Genomic DNA, 23,851 nt, shown 5'->3' on the forward strand with positions numbered 1-23,851 from the left:
CAACATGGATGACGAAATAAATACAGATAATACCAGTGATGTGTTAAGCCACTCTCAGAAAATAGTGGATAGTATTTTGGATACACTAGAAAAATGGGTCAAGGAAGAACAGGAACTCAAGGTAGATAATGGGGAAGAAATAGATAATGGGTTTGAGTTTGATGGGAATAATGATGAAGTAAAAGCTTACATCTTCGATGAAAATGACAATCTAAAAGCTGAAGTAGAAGTAGCAGAAGTAGAATCAGTACTGCAAAACTTTAGAGAGGAGGAAATGATGAATGAAGGGGGTAGAAATAGTAACGAGGTGAAAGAATCTAGTAGCTGTGTAAACGTGCCACAAATGGTTGAAGGTGACGACATTCTTATGAACAGCAATATTGCGCAGGGACGCAGTTGCTCAGAGGTAGAGGATAGTTTGGCTGATGTGCAGCAAACAAAAGTAGAAAAAGTCGTCAGATGCTTCGATTTAAAGTTAGTGGACAGATTAGAGAAAGCAGCTAAGATTATAGAGCATGATGAGCCCCAGGATGTAAATGTAAATGTAATTGCAACTGATCAGAATTACTTTAGCTGGAAGAACATAGAACGAGATTTATTAGACGAGGTGTGTGAGCAACCTGTTCCATGTAAAATAACTCACCCTGTTATCAAAGTAAACATATCAGGAGTCACTGTGCGTTGTCTGCTTGACAGTGGCAGTGAAGCTAGTGCTTTATCACAAACATTTTTTGACACCATACCCAATAAAGAGAAGTTAACAGTTATGAAAGTAAGTGGCTTAAAGATTATAGGTGCTACTGGAAAAGTCTCTAGACCAGTTCAACACGAAGCTTTGATACCCATTGGTATAAATGACGTAGTAATAGATCATCCTTGTTTGATTGTGCTAGGCTTAAGTGTTGATATGTTGATTGGTACTGATTTCTTATCAAAGTACCAGGGAAAGATCAATTTTGATCAGAACAACTTAATTTTAACTTTACCTGACTCTAAAGTGATAAGAGAGTCTTTTATAGGAAGTCATATAGGCGGTAGTAATGAAACTTGGGAACTGCCTATTAGAGTAATAAAGAATAAAGGATACTTGCAGGAAAATTTGGTTTTCAGTGAGAATGAGGAAAGTGCTAAGGTTGAAGAGAGACACATCCTAAAGGAATTTAAAATTAACAGTAATTAATTACTGTAGGGAGTCTGCCACTCTTTGGCGGATACACGGTTTGGCGTACCGTGCAGTCCCAGCTGGGTGAAACTTTATTTCCTTTTCAAGTTTCATTCCCTTCTTCTGGTCTATCATAACAGGTAAGAATCACATATGTCTTCATGTTGTATATATGCTATTAGGTTTTAAGTATTCTTAGTAAGGATCTACCTAGTGAATGGCAAAACAAAAGTCTGAGTACCAATAAGAGGCAAACATGGCTAAAATAAATAAATTAAAATATTTCATGTAATTGTAAAGGGTTAGAAACTACAACTAAGAGAGACACTTTGCAGTATACGACGTACGGTATGAATATGAATAATCCATGAGATTATGCAGAAGGTAGTATGTTGCTAGAAATAAGGTTGTCTGAAGGAAAACAGCGTAAGAAGGTAATGCTCATAGAGGCAAGCAATGGCGTTTTAGAATTAAATAAATGGAGATGTGTGGAAGTGGTGTGAGGATCGCACCAAATATATAGAAACAGGACGTCAATAGGCTGACAAAAGGAAAAGGGAGAAAGAAGTGGAGAAATGAAGTATTTTGAATCTGGAAGAAAAGGGAGAAAATGAATAAGGTGAAGAAGTGAAGTAAGTAAATTGAAGTAAATGATGTAGGATTAAAGAATAATTCCCTCACGTCTCGTGAAATGGTGAAAAACGCTAAATCTTGCTTGAGGCAAATAAATAGTTAAACAGACAACAGAAACACACAAATATTGGAAAATGCAGAAATTTGGAATCGGTATACTGAAAATAACTAATTTCTTTAGTAATTCATACAATAAAGCAAAGTGCTGGTCAGCAAATGACTTCTTTGATGAACTAATCCATACGATAATTAAGCCAGAGTACATTAAAACTAAAAGGTTACTCAATTTTCTAAGTTGAAGCAAGATCTTAATATATTAATTTGCTAAAAGAATTTTCACTATTTAGGAACCTAAAAGATTATTTATGAAAGAAGAAAGTAGGAGCTATTGTATCAGATACGACTTAGTGCTAAATGTCTTTCTGACAACTTCACAATTAGTAAAATAGTGCCAGAATATAAACTATAAAATGTACTTTGTCCTACCTTAGATATAAGTTGAAAACAGAAACTTAGACTGTATTGTCTGTTTCTCAGGGACATGCAGGCTGCATGAATGACTGACAACAAGCGGTAGGGAGATTGGAAGTAGAGACGCAAACCACAGTGAATACAATTTCCTCCCACAATTTTGTCAATCAGTGAAATTAAATGAGTGTTACAATAGGACACCCACCACAGTGCCGAGTATTATAGTAAAAGAAAAATGTGAGTGCGTTGCAGTGATAAAAGTCGTGTGTATTTTCTTTTTCAGGAAGAGACTGATTTTAAAGAAAAAAAAAATAACTATTTTGTAACCATTGAAAAATTTATATTTCCATGTAAATGTATGTAAATAATTTGTGAATGTCTTCTGTACTAGGTTTTCTATGTGTATATGAGTATGGTTATTTTGTGTATGTAGTAATAAGGAATTTCCTAAGAAGAAGCAACTTAAGTTGAAAGAGGTATACTAAAGTAATCCATCGCTTGTTTGTTCTTTTAGAAATTTAATTTTGTTCAAAAATAGATTTTCACGAAAATTAAAAAGGGGGTGATGAAGCAAAGCAAGCGCTGTATCATGTATAAGAAATCAGAGGCGAGCGAGTGCACGGGACTTACCCTAGTTCACTGCTAGTAGCGTCACGTCATCGTAACGCGCCTGCATATAGTATTGCACCACATTTAACATAAAAGTAAAAATTAAGATTTGTGTGTAAAACTTTGTTAAAGTATAGTTCTATGTAATAATGTTTCAGGTAACAAATCTTAATGTTATAAAATTAGTAGTTTACGTAAAATTCACGTTTTGGAAGAAAAATAGGAGGCGCTAAATAATGACGCTAGGAAGCCAAAATTTGGTGAGAAGGTGCAGTAAGAAGTCATTAATGAGTGGTGCTGGTTTCCAAAACCATAAAACTAAAATTGACTCCAGAATCCGCGTTTTTCGGAAAAATCAGAGGCGCGAAATAATAGAGCTACAATATTGAAAATTGGTAGGATGCTTCAGTTCACCCTAATAATAATAATGGAAATACCACAATCAGTTACCTCTTCTAGTTTTTTAGTAATTTAGTAAAAACCACTTTTGTGAGTAAAATGTACATAAGCATTATAGATTAAGTACTTTAAATTTTAATGATAAAACAAATTCTTTAAGACCAATGATCAGATAGGACAATTAACAAAGCTACACCAAGTTTTAGTCTTGTAGCATAATTAACAGCTGATACAAGTCTTGATAAAGCTATGGTTCAGAGGTAACAATCTACCGTTAGTTCCATTGTAAAAATTCTAGAGAGTAAAGTTTTAATTTTAGCGGGCTGAGATTTTCTACGTGCTTCTGTACTGCTCAGATGTATGTATGCAAAAATTGAGAAGTTTGTAAAGCTATTATTAAATGTGATATTTAAGATTATGTGCCTGAGATAGCGATCATTTGGAGGCTGCAGGCATCTGCATAGGAACGGAAAGAACAGATGCTCTCTTGGCGGTACGCGCCGGAGCTATATAAAAAGAGCGGCAGAGGCAGTAGTAAGCTCACTCCGCATTAGACCAACGCCTAGTCCACGCGAGCTTAACGTCCGATCGCGCCTCGCCTCGGGTGACGTCATAGCGGGCTGTGACATGCGCATACTTAGCAATGTAAACGGACATTGAAAATCGCGAGGACTGTACACCGTCCTGGATCGTTTAGACTTCGGTAACAAACTGTTATTGTGCCGTCCGTGTGAAGTATAATTCCGCGTGGCAAGTGGTGACTAACTCCACTTTTAAGGCGAGCATTAATCTTTTTTTTTTTAACATTATTGCGAACTATTAATAGAGCACCGTTAGTTAGAGTAATGAACTATTCGGGAGGAACTTGCTGTAGAAGTCGCCTCTGAACTATTAAACGATTGGCTGAATTAACAATATTTAATGTCTTTAGCATTTTCAGAAGTTTCGAGTAATTTGTGTGAGCCTTTAAGATAATAAAATCTTGTTTGGAACTTTAAATTTTATTGAAGCAGCCCTAATCCCGTGAAGAACTATGGATATTTTTCGTTTAGCTGGGCTGTACAGGAATGTGGCCGTGCAGACTGGGAACTAAGGTCAGTAAGTTTCCCTTCGCTTTCTGACTGGCCACCAAATTAGTTGCCAGGCTCGCGTGATTTAAGGTGGCAATGTTCAACTTTCATTCAACATTAAACAACGACTTCTTCGCCGTCCCACATATGTTGCATCGGCAATAGTCTGTTACGTGAAATGAACATTCAAACAACTCATTCGACAACTTCTTCGCCGCCCCACAGTATCTCTACACATATAACTTCTTTCTTATTTGATAAGTGTTCTGCTAAATTCTTTTTCATACTAAAATAAGTCTCGACCCTGTGATTGCACTACGCATACATCGAGGTGATCACCCATGCACTGTGCACCGTGATACTTCTACTGTAACTAGACGATTTTTAATTTTCCAAGTGTCACTTAGTGCTTTTGTAGACATAGAATGTCAGCTCGAAATTGTTGTTCAATCTTAGGAAGTTCAGCGCTGACTAGGGTGCTTATTATCGCTTTAGGCATTGCAAGTACTGCAGCTATTCCTAATAACAACAGTCAGACACTACATGATTAGCATGTTGATAAAACATACGAATTTCTGTCAAGTGCGAGATGGTTTTGATTTTTTTGCGCAACAACTAACTATCTTTCTTTCTTTAAGTTCAAAGTTTCCATTGCATTGCTGGAATTCATGTTCTGCAGGTTGTTGGTAAAAACTCAAAGCAAATGGTAAAGGAAACCGACACCAAACTTTCTCGTCAGAATTGTACCGTCGTCCAGAAGTGAGATGGCTCTTACATGATGTCAGCGTAAGTTTATATAAAATGTTGGTATTTCAGAGGCAATAATTACGCCATATTCTCAGTAAAGTCTCAAACGTTGATGTCTTTCGAGTCTAACTGGAGAGTTAGGAGGATTTTTTTAAGAGTAACAAAAATGTTAGAAAACACTTATATTTTACTTCGTTTCTTTTGCGTAGGCAAGTAGCTCAAATGATTCAACAATATTTGCATCACAACGAACGCCTGTGACTGAGTGTAGCTGGCTTTACTGTAACAGAAGTATTCATAATCTGTAGTTCTTCTATAAGGTAAAGTGCGTTAAAACATACCGTCATTAAAAAACAAGCAGCTGCGTAGAACACACGAGCCACGCCGTAAGAGCCTCTCTGTAAGGAGGATTTCAGAATGCAAGTGGATGGTAACGTTTTGTTTCCTATCACTAATATTCGTGTTAATTTATTCTGCCTTCAACGAAACCTAAGATTTACCAAGCAAACACATATTTTGATTTTTATTCTTGAATAAATGACGTCACAGCTTATTTAATTAAGTTCCCACGAACATTTTATCTACTAAAACTGCTTCGATGTACCTCTCAGTTCCTCACAGCAATCTTAATCGGCGAACTTCCGTCGATGATGTCATTGATATGTATTGAAGAAAAGTGTATGAATTTTGGTTCTGCAGATGCTGTTGTATTTCGAATAGGTAATTTTACACCACGCAGTTGCTGCACAATTCTCCGAGAAACACTGTGACTGTTTCCTGGAAAGTTTTTGGAGACTAATGTAGCAACTGCATAATGTAAAATTACCTATTGGAATACAATAGTACGGTGAATAGAAATAAATTATGAGTCAGTTAACACCGTTGTACTTTTTATAATTATTTCGGCGGAACATAATTTCAGGAGGTCGAACGATACCGACCGCTTGCCGTGTCATCTTCAGCCAGCAGGCGTCGTTGGATACGAATACGAAGGGGTGTGTGGTTCAAATGGCTCTGAGCACTATGGGACTCAACTGCTGTGGTCATCAGTCCCCTAGAACTTAGAACTACTTAAACCTAACTAACCTAAGGACATCACACACATCCATGCCCGAGGCAGGACTCGAACCTGCAACCGTAGCAGTCGCGCGGTTCCGGACTGCGCTCCTAGAACCGCTAGACCACCGGGGCCGGCAGGGGTGTGTGGTCAGCACACCACCCTCCCAGCCGTTGTCTGTTTTCGTGACCGGGACTTTTGTCCTTCAGTCAAGTTGTTCCTCAATTGGCCTCAAAAGGGCCGAGTCCAACCCACTTGCCAACATCTTTCGACAGACACAGACGGTCACCCTTTCAAGTGGTAGCCAAGACCGACAGTGTTTAATTTCGATGACCTGACGGGAATGGGTGTCACCGAAGCGGCAAGACCTTTGGTACTTTTCATGGTTACCTCGTGAAAATATCCACAGACTCAAAACTGATGATAAACCTGTAGTTTTTGCACCCTACGTAACACAGTCTGAGCTACACTTGACATTACGTTAAGGATATTTAATGTCAAGTATGGGTTCAATAGTTTTATAGTAATTTGCAAACAGACGTATCATTAGAATGTCGTAGACAATGGTTGAGCATTTGGCACATCCCTATCATACTAACAACATCCCAACTAAGTGACCTATATATTGTAAATAGACTGCTCCCCACAAGATAATATGGAATATTTAGACAAATTAGCCCAACGGAAACTAATGAACATCTGTACTTAGACTGAGTTGGCCCAACTAAAAATCAAATTACACGTAGGGTCTATTCTTCACCATATAAAAATGAAATGAAGAAGTACTTATTAGATTCGGATACGCTGGTATTCGTTTCAGTTACACCCGTACTTTCATGCATCAGTAGTAATTAAAATTGATTTGGTAGCTTAAATTGAATAATTGGTTAATAATTATGTTATACAGCAGTTTTAAAACGAATTTTCCTTAACAGTTTCCAAATATTACCTTGTGTTCACTTCTAAATTACCATGTTTATGTGATAATGTTTTATTTCTGTTAATTACCACTGTCTCACCAGCAGGCCCAGCATTGTTATCCATTTATTAGAATCATTAGATCTAGAATGATCACGCAATCTTTAGAGACACACATTTTTTTAGAATCAATAAAGTTTGTGAATGTGAAAATTTCATTATCTATTAAGTTTTGATACTATTAAAAACTAATAACTCCTGGGGAAACATTCAGGTGCTCTGGAATAGAACTCGGGCACATCTAGACATGAAAGTTCTATTGAAACAAACATTTGTCGCGAGAAATGGTCATTTAAAATCAGGAAGTATTTATTCCCGACGGGGGTCTCCTCAAAAGGATCGTAGATATGCGGTAAGGTTTATCTGCTTCCGGTAATCGCTGTCTGTGACGCTGTCTGTCACGCGAGTTCAGCTCGATGACCAGGTGACCTAGTTATATATTAACTGGCGTCCTGAGCTCACGCTGAGACAACTGGGACAACGATTACCGGCGGAGACCTGGTGCGAAGTGTCCTTCACCGCAGTGCCATTACTGTGTGTGTGTGTGTGTGTGTGTGTGTGTGGCAGGCGCCGCGAGTGACACGCGCAGGTCTGGGAGAGGGAGTCGTTTGATTACGCGGGCCATCCGGCCGCCAGGCGCCAGGTGGGCCCCCCCCCCCTCCCCACCCCAACTCCAACCATCCCTCCGCCAGTGCTACCCCCACCTATCCAACCCAGCCCCCTCCCACCCTGAGCGATAATTACTGATCCCTGTAATTGCTTCTGCCGCGCTGCCAGCCTCTAAATTACAAATTTACTGCCGCCGCTCGCGCGATATCATTTTCCGAAGGCTTTAACTACGACGCCACTCTAATCTGGCGCGCTCTGTTCCACGGCGCGAAATTAACGACTCCAAGTTGGCGGAGGATCCCTGCCCCTTCCCTGAACCACCACCGCAGGGCCTTTCCAGTCGCCACCACCCTTTCGGGCTCGTTTGCTACCTGTACACGGAGCTACCCACTGCGCTGGTGCCGTACTAATTGCACCCATTGAGATGGGGCTATGGACATCCGGAAGAAATATGCGAAACGGGAGCTACATTAAAGTGTCGACTTAGGAACAGGTGATATATTTCAAAATTATTTTATACAGAGAATTCTGTTTTCGACTACATTCTCTTCATGCTTTGAATGGCGTCATACAGCAACATTTTAGCTCTCTTACATGTTTTTCAGTTATATGATACTCCTGTTAGGATTATATCCAGAATGCACCCCTTGCATCGGTCTTTCTAATACTTTATTGTTTACGAAACATTTGGAAATCGCCTTTCTATGGAAGCAGTCATAAAATACAGTTATGCACTGCAAGAAATGTAGACCCATGGATTCATCAAAAATGCGAATTATTCATTCAGACCCAGGGACTGTTCAATACTGTCTTTGAGATTAGTATGTATAGAGCTAAATTTTTGGTTCATGTAGAAGCAGAAGGCCATGCTCCGATGGATCACAGGCAGTGGGAAGTATGGGATGTACTGGAGAAACAGCTCCAGCGTCCAACGGTTGCTTGGGGAGGATTAGAAACATCACAGCAAACATATCAGAACCACAAGTATTATTTATTAACCACTCCTCTCCCAAATATGACGCAAAAGTCTTAACATTGCCATGTCACAATCAGTAAGAAGGGTTCTGGACCATGTATCTGAAAGGATATTCATACCTTCATCTTTCTGTACAAATACGCTTTTTAAGTATTTTATTATTTATAATGAGACTTGTGTCTTGATCACAAAATATTTCTTCCTTACGCCTTTCGGCATTTCGTCATTGTGAAAGGAACTGAATGTAAAAGGAGAAGCACCGGCCTATGTGACCGAGAGGTTCTAGGCGCTTCAGTCCGGAACCACGCGCCTGCTGCGTTCGCAGGTTCGAATCCCGCTTCAGGGTTGGATGTGTGTGATGTCGTTAGGTTAGTTAGGTTTACGTAGCTGTAAATCTAGGGGACTGATGACCTCAGATATTAAGTCCCATAGTGCTTAGAGCCATTTTCTTTTAAAGGAGAAGCTCAGAATGAGAAACACATCTGTATCACAAAGCGAATATGACGGCACAGTTTGCAGTTCTAGCTCCAGCTAGAACACTGTTGATAAAAGAAGATCAGTGCAAGTTATTCATTCCGTGTTATTGAATTCGCCGCGCGGAGTGGCCGCCTGGTTTGAGGCGCCATGTTACGGACTGCACGGCCTCTCCCGCCGGTGGATGAGTGTGTATGTGTGTTGTCCTTAGCATAAGTTAGTTTAATTAGTGTGTTAAGTCTAGGGACCGATGATCTTAGCAGTTTGGTCCTTTAAGACCTCAAGCACATTTGAACATTTTTTATTATTGAATTCAGTTTTTGATGTAGATGTGCATCTCATTGTGTGCTTCTCCTTTTACATTCAGTTTCTTTCACTATGGCGATGTGCCGAAAAGTGTAAGGAAGAAATGAAATAAATATTTTTTGTTGTTAAGGCAAGATTCTCATTGCAGCTGTAGAACGTCTACACCATGCCTCATAAAACTTTCACTCAGTATGTAGTTTTTTATTGTTGTTATTATAAGGGGCGATCAGAAAGTTTCCGTTTTATGTCGTTGCTGCAGCGTACGTGTAACATAGCGCGACTCCGATGCCGATACAAGAGCACGAAATGTAGGCAACAGGTTCGTGTGGCATTCGTGTCTTCTGACGTGAGTGTGATAAATGCGGAAATGTGAACTGTAGTGCCGTTATTACCAAATGCATCCAAACAGGACCAACCAACACTGATATGCTTCCCTCGGAAAATGAAGAAAGTGCAACTAACGCGAAACCTCTGGGAACATTGCGACAAGGGATGCTGCGGTCTCATTATAACGCACGTCCCCATATCGCAAATGTCGTAATGCAGAAGTCACGGTAACTCATGTGGGAGACATTCGAGCACCCGCCCTATGGTAGCGCTGTCGACAAGGGATATCAGATCGATTCCATATTCCTAGATTTCCAGATGGCTTTTGATACCGTTCCTCACAAGCGACTATGAATCAAATTGTGTGCATATGGAGTATCGTCTCAGTTCTGTGACTGGATTCGTGATTTCCTCTCAGAGAGGTCACAGTTCGTAGTGATAGAAGGTAAATCATCGAGAAGAACAGAAGTGATATCTGGCGTTCCGCAAGGTAGTGTCATAGGCCCTCTGTTGTTCCTGATTTATATAAATGATCTAGGTGATAATCTGAGCAGCCCCCTTAGATTGTCTGCAGATGGCGCTGTAATTTACCGTCTAGTAAAATCATCAGATGATCAGTTCCAATTACAAAATGATCGAGAGAGAATTTCTGTATGGTCCGAAAAGTGACAATTGTCACTAAACAAAAAAAGTGTGAGGTCACCCACACGGGTACTAAAAGCGATGCGATACATTTTGGGTATACGACAAATCGCACAAATCTAAGTGCTGTCAATTCGACTAAATACCTAGAAATTACAATTACGAGCAATGTAAATTGGAAAGACCACATAGATAATATTGTGGAGAAGGCGAAACAAAGACTGCGCTTTGTTGGCAGAACATATCGAAAAAGTGCAAAGAAGGGCAGCTCGTTTCGTGTTATAGCGCAATAGGGGTGAGAGTGTCACTGATATGATGCGCGAGTTGGGGTGGCAGTCACTGAAACAAAGGCGGTTTTCTTTGCGGCGAGATTTATTTACGAAATTTCAATCATCGACTTTCTCTTCGGAATGTGAAAATATTTTGTTGACACCCTCCTACGCAGGGAGAAAAGATCATCATAATAAAATAAGCGAAATCAGAGCTCGAATGGAAAGATTTAGCTGTTCCTCTTTCCCACTCGCCATTCGAAAAAAATGGCTCTGAGCACTATGGGACTTAACTTCTGAGGTCATCAGTCACCTAGAGCTTAGAACTACTTAAACCTAACTAACCTAAGGACATCACACACATCGATGCCCGAGGCAGGATCGAACCTGCGACCGTAGCGGTCGCGCGGTTCCACAATGTAGCGCCTATAACCGCTCGGCCAACCCGGTCGGCTGCGCCATTCGAGAGTGGAATGGTAGATAGAGAAGTGGTACGAAAATGGTTCGATGAACCCTCTGCCAGGCACTTCACTTAAGTGTGAAGTACAGAGTAACCATGTACATGTAGATAGTCCTCATGTCTCCAAGAAGAAATCACGCCTTCGATTAAAAAAAAAAAAAAAAATGATGAATCGACGATTACTGTCGGACGAGGATGTCCAGCAGGCACTTAAGGATTTCTTCTATGATTGGCATACTGATTCTGAACTATACGATCTTCGAACGGAAACTTTTTGACCGCCTCTTGTATTAATAATGTCAGTGGGAGATAAATTAAAAGCCAGAAGATACTTCAAGACGTCTGTACTACATTGCTTATGCTGAAGCCTTAATGTTATTGCTGAGACATCGTCCCTGGAAAGACGCCGTTCACTTTCGGTGTCTTATGTTTAAGTTTTGGCTTCCAATAATTTCATAAATGTCCGTAATAACAAATTTTAATTCTGCTGCTTCACTCTTCCTGCTCAGTTTTTCCCCACTGAGTGACTAATTCTAAGATCCGTTTGACTAGGAACTTCATGCCAGTCCTAAAAATGGAACGAGTGCCACTCGACAGTCAGTCGCAGATATTTACAATTGCGTAGAAGTTATGAGAAAACTTGATAGTGGGTATCCAAACTCCCCACAACCATCGTCTTCCTGGTGTAATTAACTAATAGATAGCGTTGGAAGTTCCATGCGGCTTTTCGCGACTGATGCTGTAGTATACAGCGAAATTGCAGCATTAGAAAACTGCAGCGAAATGCAGGAAGATCTGCAGCGGATAGGCACTTGGTGTAGGGAGTGGCAACTGACCCTTAACATAGGCAAATGTAATGTATTGCGAATACATAGGAAGAAGGATCCTTTATTGTATGATTATATGATAGCGGAACAAACACTGGTAGCAGTTACTTCTGTTAAATATCTGGGAGTATGCGTGCGGAACGATTTGAAATGGAATGATCGTATAAAATTAATTGTTGGTAAGGCGGGTACCAGGTTGAAATTCATTGGGAGAGTCCTTAGAAAACGTAGTCCATCAACAAAGGAGGTGGCTTACAAAACACTCGTTCGACCTATACTTGAGTATTGCCCATCAGTGTGGGATCCGTACCAGGTCGGGTTGACAGAGAACATAGAGAAGATGCAAAGAAGAGCGGCGCGTTTCGTCACAGGGTTATTTTGTAACCGTGATAGCGTTACGGAGATGGTTAGCAAACTCAAGTGGCAGACTATGCAAGAGAGGCGCTCTGCATCGCGGTGCAGTTTCCTCGCCAGGTTTCGAGAGAGTGCGTTTCTGGATGAGGTATCGAATTTACTGCTTCCCCCTACTTATACCTCCCGAGGAGATCACAAATGTAAAATTAGAGAGATCCGAGAGCGCACCAAGGCTTTCAGACAGTCGTTCTTCCCGCGAACCATACGCGACTGGAACCGAAAAGGGAGATAATGACAGTGGCAGGTAAAGTGCCCTCCGCCACGCACCGTTGGGTGGCTTGCGGAGTATGAATGTAGATGTAGATGTAATGTTGATCTCAATTGGTTTCTGTTACTGGAACACGATTTCAGCCACGCTGATAGATACTGTTTGTATTTCTTGAAAAATGTAGTCATAACACTTCCTGTCCAAAGGAAACATTCACTGGAAGCAAGTAGGCCTTTGCGAAAACAAGCGGAAAGTTTGGAAATAAATGTAGGACATTCAAAAATACTTTGGGAACCAGGAGTGCCTATAATGTATTTAATTCATGTGGTTCATGTTCAAAGTTTGTTTTCAGTCATAAGAACATACTGAACCTGACAACTAATGTTATCTGACAATGTAAATATAGGTGTGCTGTACCAAAAGGTCACTACTTCCTAAACAGGGGACAAATTCTACATTGTATGCTTACAAAGAGATGATGCGAGGTTATTACAGTCTCATGTTATCGAGGATGACTGATCTTTAGCTATGAACGTAATTTCAGGAAGACTTTGTCCATCACGTATCGGATGTGACACCATTATTCATCAAAATATCCGCAGTAAGAAATCTGCATAACCAAGTGTGTGCTAGCTGAAAGCGAAACGGCTACAAAGGCATCATCATCAAACAATTAGGCGTTCGAAAATCAGACAGGAAGGTATCAAAATGTCATCATTTTCTCACAACGTAAATGTACTTCACATTTGACCACTACCGGTTTGTTGACGTCATTGTTATTAAAGGAATGTCAGGATGTTGGAAATTTTCATTTTTTTCAAAATATGTAGCAGGCTACCTGTTTCCTACAAATAGCTGCAAATTATAGCCTGCTATATGTTTTGCACGTAATAGAAATTTTCAATTATTCAACGAAATATCGTAAGATCATTTTGAAAGGACCCATCTCAAAAAGAAAAAATCATCGAAATTGTCATCAATATTCTCTCCAAATCATTAGTGTTAAAGTACATTCCTTTGTATTGAAATTTAGTTATACAGATAACACAGATTAGAAAGGAAAGTATACAATCTGTAAGACAAACAACTGAATCAGTATCTTTGTATTTTAAACACCGCCATTAACAAATACATAAAATCCAAAATATCGTTAAAACCTTTATACAGTTAGATAATAATGGCAATCGTGCTTCGCCGGCCGCTGTGGTTGAGCGGTTCTAGGCGCTTCAGTTCGGAACACGCGGCTGCTACGGTCGCAGGTTCGAATCCTGCCTCGGGCATGGATGTGTGTGATGTCCTTAGGTTAGTTAGGTTTAAGTAGTTCTAAGTCTAGGAGGCAGATGGCCTCGGATTCTCATAGTGCTTAGAGCCATTTGAACCATTTTGTAATCGTGCCTCGCATGTGCAATGAAACCAGTACACAAGGGAAGTTGATTTACATTAGAAAGCAGCAATGATATGAATAACATGGAACACTATACATTGGAGATAAATATATTTTGAAAGATATTTTGTCTTCTGTAATGCGGATGTTGCTGATAATGAGCGTGCACCCGATACTAGTGTAGAAATTAATCAATAAATAAAATTAATCTCTATGTGTACGTAAATGACATATTTCCAGTATTAATAAGCTGCAGACCATCACTTATTCAAGACAGAGCCGTCTCTATTAGTTATTAAACAATTTCGTTTACTTTTATAGAACCGAAAACTAGTGTCTTCCACTAATTAGCAGGAAACATCTCTCTTATAAGTATGCGAATCATCATCATCATTAATTACTTGAAGTACCTGCAGTATCACAAAAACTTCTCAATTAAAGCGGATGCGCCGTCGACGGAAGACTGCTTTTCACCAAATACAGTACCAAAACGCTATCTTCTCGTATTCCCGCAAGAAGACAGTTTAGCACTATTCTGCTTGTCTTTCAGCGCACCTAATACACTTGACACCGAAGCGCCTGATGTTTTGTCTGCACTCTACAGTGCCGGTAGGACGATTTTTTCTGAAAACCGCAAACATATATCTCATACTGCTTTCTAAGGGTTTTCTGATCTTTGACGCCCGCATCTCGTGGTCGTGTGGTAGCGTTCTCGCTCCCCGCGCCCAGGTTTCCGGGTTCGACCCCCGGCGGGGTCAGTGATTTTCTCTGCCTCGTGATGGCTGGGTGTTGTGTGTTGTCCTTAGGTTAGTTAGGTTTAAGTAGTTCTAAGTTCTAGGGGACTGATGACCATAGATGTTAAGTCCCATAGTGCTCAGAGCCATTCGATCTTTGACAATAACTGTGAGCTTCTCAGTCGACATCGTGTAAACTATGGATCAAGTGGGCCAGGGACATGTAGTGCTTCTTGACCGCTTGAAAGAATTTGACTACAGTGACGCTTATTAACATAAGTATCAAACAAAATTGCCGCGCTGGACTAGCCGAGAGGTCTAGGGCGCTGCAAGTCATGGACTGTGAGGCTGGTTCAAATGGCTCTGAGCACTATGGGGCTTAACTTCAGAGGTCATCAGTCCCCTAGAACTTAGAACTACTTAAACCTAACTAACCTAAGGACATCATACACATCCATGCCCAAGGCAGGATTCGAACCCGTGACCGTAGTGGTCGCGCGGTTCCAGACTGTAGCGACTAGAACCGCTCGGCCACTCCGGCCGGCTGTGCGACTGGTCCCGGCGGAGCTCCGGATGTGTGTGTTTGTCCTTAGTATAATTTAGGTTAAGCAATGTGTAAGCTTAGGGACTGATGACCTTAGTAATTAAGTCCCATAAGATTTCACACACATTTTTTTTTCAAACAAAATTTCTAACTCAGCCAAGGATTTCTTGACAGGATGACGCAGAATGTTGTCTATCTTATATGGAGAGTCAGGCAGAAATATTAATAGTGACTTCAAAGTTTTTGTAGGTAATAAAGTTGTCGGTAATGAAATACTATCTGAAAAAATCTGCATGAGTATCCAGTCATATCTTGATAAGATATCAAAATTGTGTAAAGACTGGAAAACATGTCTTAAATTTTCCGAAATGAGCAATTATTTATTTCGCAAAACGCCGAAATGTGGTGTCTTCTGATGAGCTACAACTGTAATCATTCAATAGATACACATAAAAAATTATAAGACTTGCGTGGTTATGACATGAAACGATCACATAGACTCAGTTTGTATGTAAGGCGGCGGAACAATAAAAAGGTTGGCAGTCTGGTCTCGCTTGTTTTCCCTGTGGGCAGACAGACACAAGTGGGGATGGGTTTGCTAGGTATCAGACTATGGAGCCCCTTAGGGGACCAGCATTCAGGACCAGAAGGAAACCCAACGTGCGCTCAGTTTCTCTGCCGGGGAGTCTCATCGGAGACGTGGAGGAGGCCTTGCTTGTGGCTGTCAATCGTTCAGCGTGTAGACGTATGCAAGTTGTGACTCACACTGACACCAGTGTTGCCGCCGTGCGGTTTTGAGGCCATCCTTAGTTCAGAGGGGCGCTGGCGGAAGTGGTATAGACTACTGGGTACAAGCAGAGCTCGCAATTTTTAGCATTGTTTCCAGAGATGATCGAGGTTCTTTGATTTGGTGGAGGGTCTCAACCAAGGGCTTCGTCGACTCTTTGAAGGTGTTGGCTGCAGATTTCTGGACCTGCGTAATCGGGTGGAGAACTGTACGACTTCCCTTGACAGGTGAGGGGTGCACTACACAATCGAAGCAGCTACTCGGATAGGAGAGTTCTTGTGGAGTGTACATGCGATTTTTTAGGTTAGGCGATAGTTTTAGGTACCCTGATGAACACTCGCCAGTCGGCACACAGACAATGAAATCAGACCGCGTTCAGAGTAAAGAAAATTCGACTGTCAAAATTTTATCGCTAAGCTGCCGAAGCATTTGTAACAAGGTTTCCGAATTTTCTGCCCTCCAGGAAATTCGTCTTTCTCAAATTATTCTCGGGACCGAGAGCCTACTGAAACCCGAAATGGAAAGTTCTGAAGCATTTTTTTGAGTCATGGAACGTAATTCGGAAAGACGGAATAAACGCGACGGGAAGGAGAGTGTCCTTTGCAGTCGACATGTTTCGTACAAAGAAAGTATACGCTCGGTAGCGCGGAAATACACAATCATGCGATATTAGTTGGAGGTGACTTTAACCTACGGTGTATAGACCGGGACATGTATGGATTCATTGCAGGGGGTACGGCCAGGCAGTCTTGTGAAGTTCTTATGAACACGTTTACCGAAATCTGTCTCGTGCAGTTAGTTTGAGAGCCCACACGCAATGGAAATATTTCAGCCTTTGTAGTTTCAAAGAGGCCTGGCCTTGTCGACGGTTTCAGTATACACAAGGAATGATGATGATGATCATGTCATCTTAGCGACAATGGTTACGGAAGTTAATAAATCAATCAAGAAGGTTAGAGCAGTACTTTTGCTAGAGAGAGCAGGCAAATAATTTTTAGCATTCCACTTAGACAACGAATGGACATCATTTAGTTCAAGCATGAGGGACGTGGAGGAATTATGGGTGAAGTTTAAACCGATTGTAAATTGCACCCTAGAGGAATATGTGCCGTGTTAGTGGTTTAAGGACGGAGAAGACCCACCGTAGTTTAACAATAAAATTCCGAAAATGCTGAGGAAGTAAAGACTGATGCACTCTGTGTTCAAGTGAGGACGTGCGAATCACGACAGGCAAAAGTTAGTAGAGAGCTATGCGTCTGTAAGAAGTTCAATGAGAGATGCATGCAATTGCCACCATCATACGTTAGCAAATGATCTTGCCGAGAACCCGAAAAGATTCTGGTATTACGTAAAATCATAAAATCGGTCGAAAATTTCTATCGTCTATTGTTGACCTTCCTGGAGTGGCAATAGAAGATAGATAAGGAAAGCTGAAATATTAAATTTAGCGTTTAAGAAATCGTTCATGTAGGTGGATCATACAAATGCAGCGTCGTTTGATCATCGCACAGGCTCTCATACGGAGGACATATTAAAAGGCATCCCGACGAAGAGAAACAACTAAAAGAGATGATCCGGATGCAATTCCAGATCGGTTATACAAAGAGTACTCTGCCACATCGACTTCTTACTTGGCTTGCATTTATTGCGAATCGTTCGCATAGCGCAAACTCCCAAGTGACTGGAAAAAAGAGTGCAGATGATTTCTGTATTAAATAAGTGTAAGAGAACGAACCCACAGTATTACAGACCAATATCCATAACAAAGGTTTGCTGCAGAACATATTCTCAGTTCGAATATAATAAATTTCCCCGAGACGGCAAAGCTTCTGGCCACAAATCAGCACGGTTTTAGAGAGCATCGGTCTTTCTAAATTCAGCTTCCCTTTCCTCTCATGACATCCTGAGAACCATGGGTGAAGGGCAACAGACAGATTCCATATCTGTAGATTTCCGAAAAGTGTTTGACACGGTGCACACACTGTAGACTGTTAGCGAAGGTACGAGCATACGGGAAAGGTCCCAAGATGTATTACTGACTCGAAGACTTCTTACATAGTAGGACCCAGTAGGACCCAATACGTTTTCCGCGACGGCGAATGTTCGTAAGAGAAAGGGGAAGAATGAACGGATCGCTTTTATTCTGTCTGTGCATAAATGACGTGACGGACAGTGAGAGCAACAATTTACGGCTGTTTACTGATGGTACTGTAGTGTACGGGAAGATATCGTCGTTGAGTGTGCGTAGGAAAATATAAGATGACATAGACTGAATTTCTAGGTGGAATGTTGTACGGTAGCTTGCTCTAAATGAAGAAAAATGTAAGTTAATGGGGATGAATAGAAAAAAAGCAATCTCTTCATTTTCGAATACATCATTAGTAGTCTGCTACGTGACCCAGTAGTGTCGATTAAATATCTAGGCGTTAAATTTCAAAACGATATCAGATGGAACGAACACGAAGGGAAGGTAGTAGAGAAGTCGAATGTTCGATTTAGATTTATTGGCAGAAGTTTAGGACAGTTTGCTTCATTTGTGATGAAGACCAGTTCCTGAGTACTACTCTTGTGTTTGGGAACCTCGTTATACTCGATGAAAGGAACACACCGAAGCAATCGGGTGGGGGGGGGGGGGGGGGGGGGGAGGGGGCTGATAGATCCGTTACCGGGAGGTTCAACTGGCATGCAAGTATTACGAAGATATGACAGGGAGACGACGTTCTTTTCGAGGAGAACTACTGAGAAAATCTAAGAACCAGCATTTGAAGCTGACTGCAGAGCGGTTCTACTGCTTCCAAAGTATGTTTTGCGTATGAACCACGAAGATAAGAGAAATTCGGGCTCATACGGAGGCATACAGACAGTAGTTTCTACCGCTCTCTGTTCCCGCCTGGAACCGTAGGGGCAGTGTTTACCCTGCAGGAACAACAAATGTGACCAGGAATTAATTGTATGGTGGGTCCCCAGACCATGAGACCTGTGGCGAGACCTGTCTGTTCTGAGCGCATACACTTCGTCCTAGCATTCAGACAGAACTTAAGCTGATCACAAAATACGTCGGAACGTCATTCCACCGTCATTTTTACCGAAGACAACAGAGCGTCATTCCACTCTCAAGTCAACTCTTTCGCGACGCCAGTACAGCGGTGCTTGGTGATGTCGTTGTGTCGGTGGCTGCCTGGCCAGAGCCAGACTTGATACCAAGCGTGGTGCAAGCACACGGTTCCTGGTGATCTGCAGTTGTAGGAATATTCTTCACAGCACTGCTGAAAACAATGACACAGCACCGATACATTGTGCTCAATATGTGCAACAATCCATCGATGCGTCCATGTAGGTCCCAGAGGCCCACAGTGCGATACGAGTCAGTCGACTAGATGCGTGGGTGGGACATGGTTGTACTCTAGCATAAGTGTTGACTGTTCACGTCTAAGCCCATCACCGTTGTTGTCTGCAGAAAAAGAACAGAAGGCGCACAGACAAGCCTTCTGATCGCCGATGAGCGTGACACACGAATCACTAACACTACAGTCACTCATTATGCGGAGTGCCACAGAACATAGTACTTGAGCATGTTGGATTAGTTTTTTCATTGTAAAAGGTGTTGTTTATGATAACCCATGTATTGTTACGAATGCATATATTTTTATTTCATTATTTTTTCTTTAATGTATTATTAGATTTACTGCAACGATACTACGACCCGATCTGCTTTGTATGTACTGCAAGAATTTAGTATTAATGCTTGTCTCATTTTCCCGTCTGGTTTTGTAATTGGTAATTTATGTTTATACTAGCGCGCGCTCTTTATTGCTGAATTAATTATTCTTATATGCAAATTTGTAACCTGTCTTATGACAGAATTTCATAGGTCGCTTTGCCCATATTTACGTTTTCAAAGACGTTACCTTACTGCGATATAATTACTGAAAGTATAGACATGTGACGCTCTGATAAGTTCATTCTTTTACTGGCATATGGCAAGCCAACTTTCTGCTGAAAAACTTTTTGGTTATTTGATTATACCTCCGAGTGATTATGGATTCTCAAAATTAGTGTTTACGGTAAGCATGTGTTGAAAATGCACTTAAGCATAATTCTTGTTAACTTTTTTCTATTTTAGTATTAATTGAAAACAGTCTTGGTTGCAATTTTAATTTTTTTTATTTATCAACTACTTGTTTCACCTTATTTGGGCATCTTCCGGCTGATCTTAGTTTGATATTTCTTAGGACGATCATTTAGACTGTGTAGCTAAAGGGCATCGTCCAGTACATCAGGCCAACATCACCTTCGTTAAGCTCAGTAAATACTTTCTAGATGTTGGCTTGATGTATTCGGTGATGCCCTTTAGCTACACATTCTAAATGATCGTCCCAAGAAATAGCAAACTAAGATCAGCCTGAAGATGCCCAAATAAGGTGAAACGTGGAATTGATAAATAAAAAAAAAACTAAAATTATAACCAAGACTGTTTTTAACTAATACCGTTACTGGTTCGCTGATTCGTGCCTTAGATAGATTGGAAGTTTTTCTATTTAGGTTTTATTTCAGTTATGATGGTATGTAGTTTGCAGAAACCCGTCTGTTGATGGAACTTGATTCAGTTCAAGTAAGTCTTTGTAGTAATGTCGTTAGATACAGTTGTAATTTCAGACCTTTGAAAAAACAGTAACGCCAATAAAGATTACATATTCAGCCGTTTGTGGAAGCACGTTATTTAAAAAATGTTGGTTCTGAATGGCTACTGGAAGACATAAGTTCACAGATCGGCTCAGGTCACAGTACCTATAAAAGGATAACATGGATGATTCAAAGAAGCGAGGAAGGCTGCACTGCCTGATTGCATTTCCCCGAACGTTTACACTGGACTCGTATTCGACAAGATGTTGGTTCAGATCACAGTCCCGCCATTCAGATAAAGGTTTTTGTGATTTACCTAAATCGCTTAAGGTGAATGCAAGAACGGTCCCTTTGAAAGAGAGCAGGCGGCTTCCTTCGCACAAGATTTCCCAACTCGAGCCTGTGCTCCGTCGGTGCTGACGTCGATGTCGACGGGACGTTAAACCGTTGTCTTCCTCCCTCGCTACCGAACGAGGTGCCGCAGTGATAGCGCACTGGACTCGCATTTTGGAGGACGAAGGTTCAATCCCGCGTCCAGCCATCGCGATTTAGGTTTTCCGTGATTTTCCTAAATCACTCCAGGCGAATGCTGGGATGGTTCCTTTGAAAGGGCACGGCCGACTTCCTTCCCTAATCCGGCGAGACCGATGACCTCGCTGTTTAGTCTCTTCCCGCAAACAAGCCAGCCCAAACTCCCTCGCTCCTTTGCACTGCGTTGTCTGTAGCAGGGCTCGCGAGACGAGAGAGTTTGGGGTCATTTTTTGCCGCGTGCGGCGCGCGCCGCGCAGACGCTCGCCGGCCGGACGAGCCCCGGCCTGGGAAGCGGAGGCGCCGTTTTTTCCGGCTGGGCGGCGCCGGCCACAAAGGGCGCCAGCCGCGCCGCACACGCTCTTCCGCGCCGCCGAGCGGCTCATGCGGTGGCGGCCGCAGGGAGCGGGCGGCGGCCGGCAGTCCGTAGGCTGCAGCCCGCAGGCGCGCTCCCGACCTGCAAACACGGCTGCCTACTTCCTGTTCGCCGACAGACACTCTGGAAACTGGCCACTCCTCCTAACCTTTTCCCCTGTGAACTACATTTTACTTCGCTATCGACAGGGGATCTCAAGTTGATTCCGTATTTCTAGATTTCCGGAAAGCTTTTGACACCGTTCCTCACAAGCGACTTCTAATCAAGCTGCGGAGCTATGGGGTATCGTCTCAGTTGTGCGACTGGATTCGTGATTTCCTGTCAGGAAGGTCGCAGTTCGTTGTAATAGACGGAAAATCATCGAGTAAAACTGAAGTGATATCAGGTGTTCCCCAGGGAAGCGTCCTGGGACCTCTACTGTTCCTGATCTATATAAATGACCTGGGTGACAATCTGAGCAGTTCTCTTAGGTTGTTCGCAGATGATGCTGTAATTTACCGTCTAGTAAGGTCATCCGAAGACCAGTATCAGCTGCAAAGCGATTTACAAAAGATTGCTGTATGGTGTGTCAGGTGGCAGTTGACGCTAAATAACGAAAAGTGTGAGATGATCCACATGAGTTCGAAAAGAAATCCGTTGGAATTTGATTACTCGATAAATAGTACAATTCTCAAGGCTGTCAATTCAACTAAGTACCTGGGTGTTAAAATTACGAACAACTTCAGTTGGAAGGACCACATAGATAATATTGTCGGGAAGGCGAGCCAAAGGTTGCGTTTCATTGGCAGGACACTTAGAAGATGCAACAAGTCCGCTAAAGAGACAGCTTACACTACACTCGTTCGTCCTCTGTTAGAATATTGCTGCGCGGTGTGGGATCCTTACCAGGTGGGATTGACGGAGGACATCGAGAGGGTGCAAAGAAGGGCAGCTCGTTTTGTATTATCGCGTTATAGGGGAGAGAGTGTGGCAGATATGATACACGAGTTGGGATGGAAGTCATTACAGCATAGACGTTTTTCGTCGCGGCGAGAGCTTTTTACGAAATTTCAGTCACCAACTTTCTCTTCCGAATGCGAAAATATTTTGTTGAGCCCAACCTACATAGGTAGGAATGATCATCAAAATAAAATAAGAGAAATCAGAGCTCGAACAGAAAGGTTTAGGTGTTCGTTTTTCCCGCTCGCTGTTCGGGAGTGGAATAGTAGAGAGATAGTATGATTGTGGTTCGATGAACCCTCTGCCAAGCACTTAAATGTGAATTGCAGAGTAGTCATGTAGATGTAGATGTAGATCTGTGGGCAAATCATCATTTCTCCTAAATCTAAGTTCCATTACCCATCTGCGCAGCTGCTAGACCTGCAGTATAAATACCGGACTTACCAACACAGGATGCTGTATAATAGTACACTACTGACCATTAAAATTCCTACATGAAGAAGAAATGCAGATGATAAACGGCTATTCTGTTGTGTTGGCTGAAGAGCCAACACCGTGTTACTAGAGGAGGCCGAAATGCACGGTGGCTGGCGTGAGGAGGGAAGGACTATACTGACCTCAGGTCTGGAACATGACAAGGATTTAGCATTCAGAAAGCGGAAATAGCTAGTTTGATACTTAACTTGAATCCATTAATGATGAACGTCGCTCTTGACGGTACATGATTTACAATATTATCTGTTCAGAAGCCATAGTAACTGAATAATGCGCCTGGCTAGGTCGCAGCAAATTACGTAATTGAAGGCTATGGTAAACTGTCGCCTCTGCAAGTGAGAGCGTATGTAGACAGTGAACCATCACTAGCAAAGTCGGCTGTACAACTGGGGCGAGTGCTAGTAAGTCTCTCTAGACCTGCCGTGTGCCGGCGCTCGGTCTGCAATCACTGACAGTGGCGACACGCGGGTCGGACGTATACTAACGGACCGCGTCCGATTTAAAGGCTACCACCTACTAAGTATGGTGTCTGGCGGTGACGCCACATAGTCACTGGACAAATATATTATACTAGAACTGACATGTGGTTACATTTCCACGTAATTTGGGTCCATAGATCCAGAGAAACCAGTAGCAACAACAACCACCTCTGGCCGTAATAATGGCCTTGATACACCTGGGCATTGAGTCAAACAGAGCTTGGATGGCGTGTACAGGTACAACTGCCCATGCAGCTTCCACACGATACCATATTTCATTAAGAGTAGTGACTGGGTTATTGTGACGAACCAGCTACTCGGACA

General features: G+C 41.9%; 1 protein-coding gene across 7 annotated transcripts in view; it reads right to left on the reverse strand.

Moving 5' to 3' along the window:
* The window catches only part of LOC126366011 (gamma-aminobutyric acid receptor subunit beta), a 603,333-nt gene that overhangs the window by 540,221 nt on the left and 39,261 nt on the right, over positions 1–23,851 (reverse strand). The gene's annotated exons all lie outside the window — the stretch shown is intronic.

This window comes from Schistocerca gregaria, chromosome 4, assembly GCF_023897955.1.
Source record: "Schistocerca gregaria isolate iqSchGreg1 chromosome 4, iqSchGreg1.2, whole genome shotgun sequence".
Taxonomy (NCBI): Eukaryota; Metazoa; Arthropoda; class Insecta; order Orthoptera; family Acrididae; genus Schistocerca; species Schistocerca gregaria.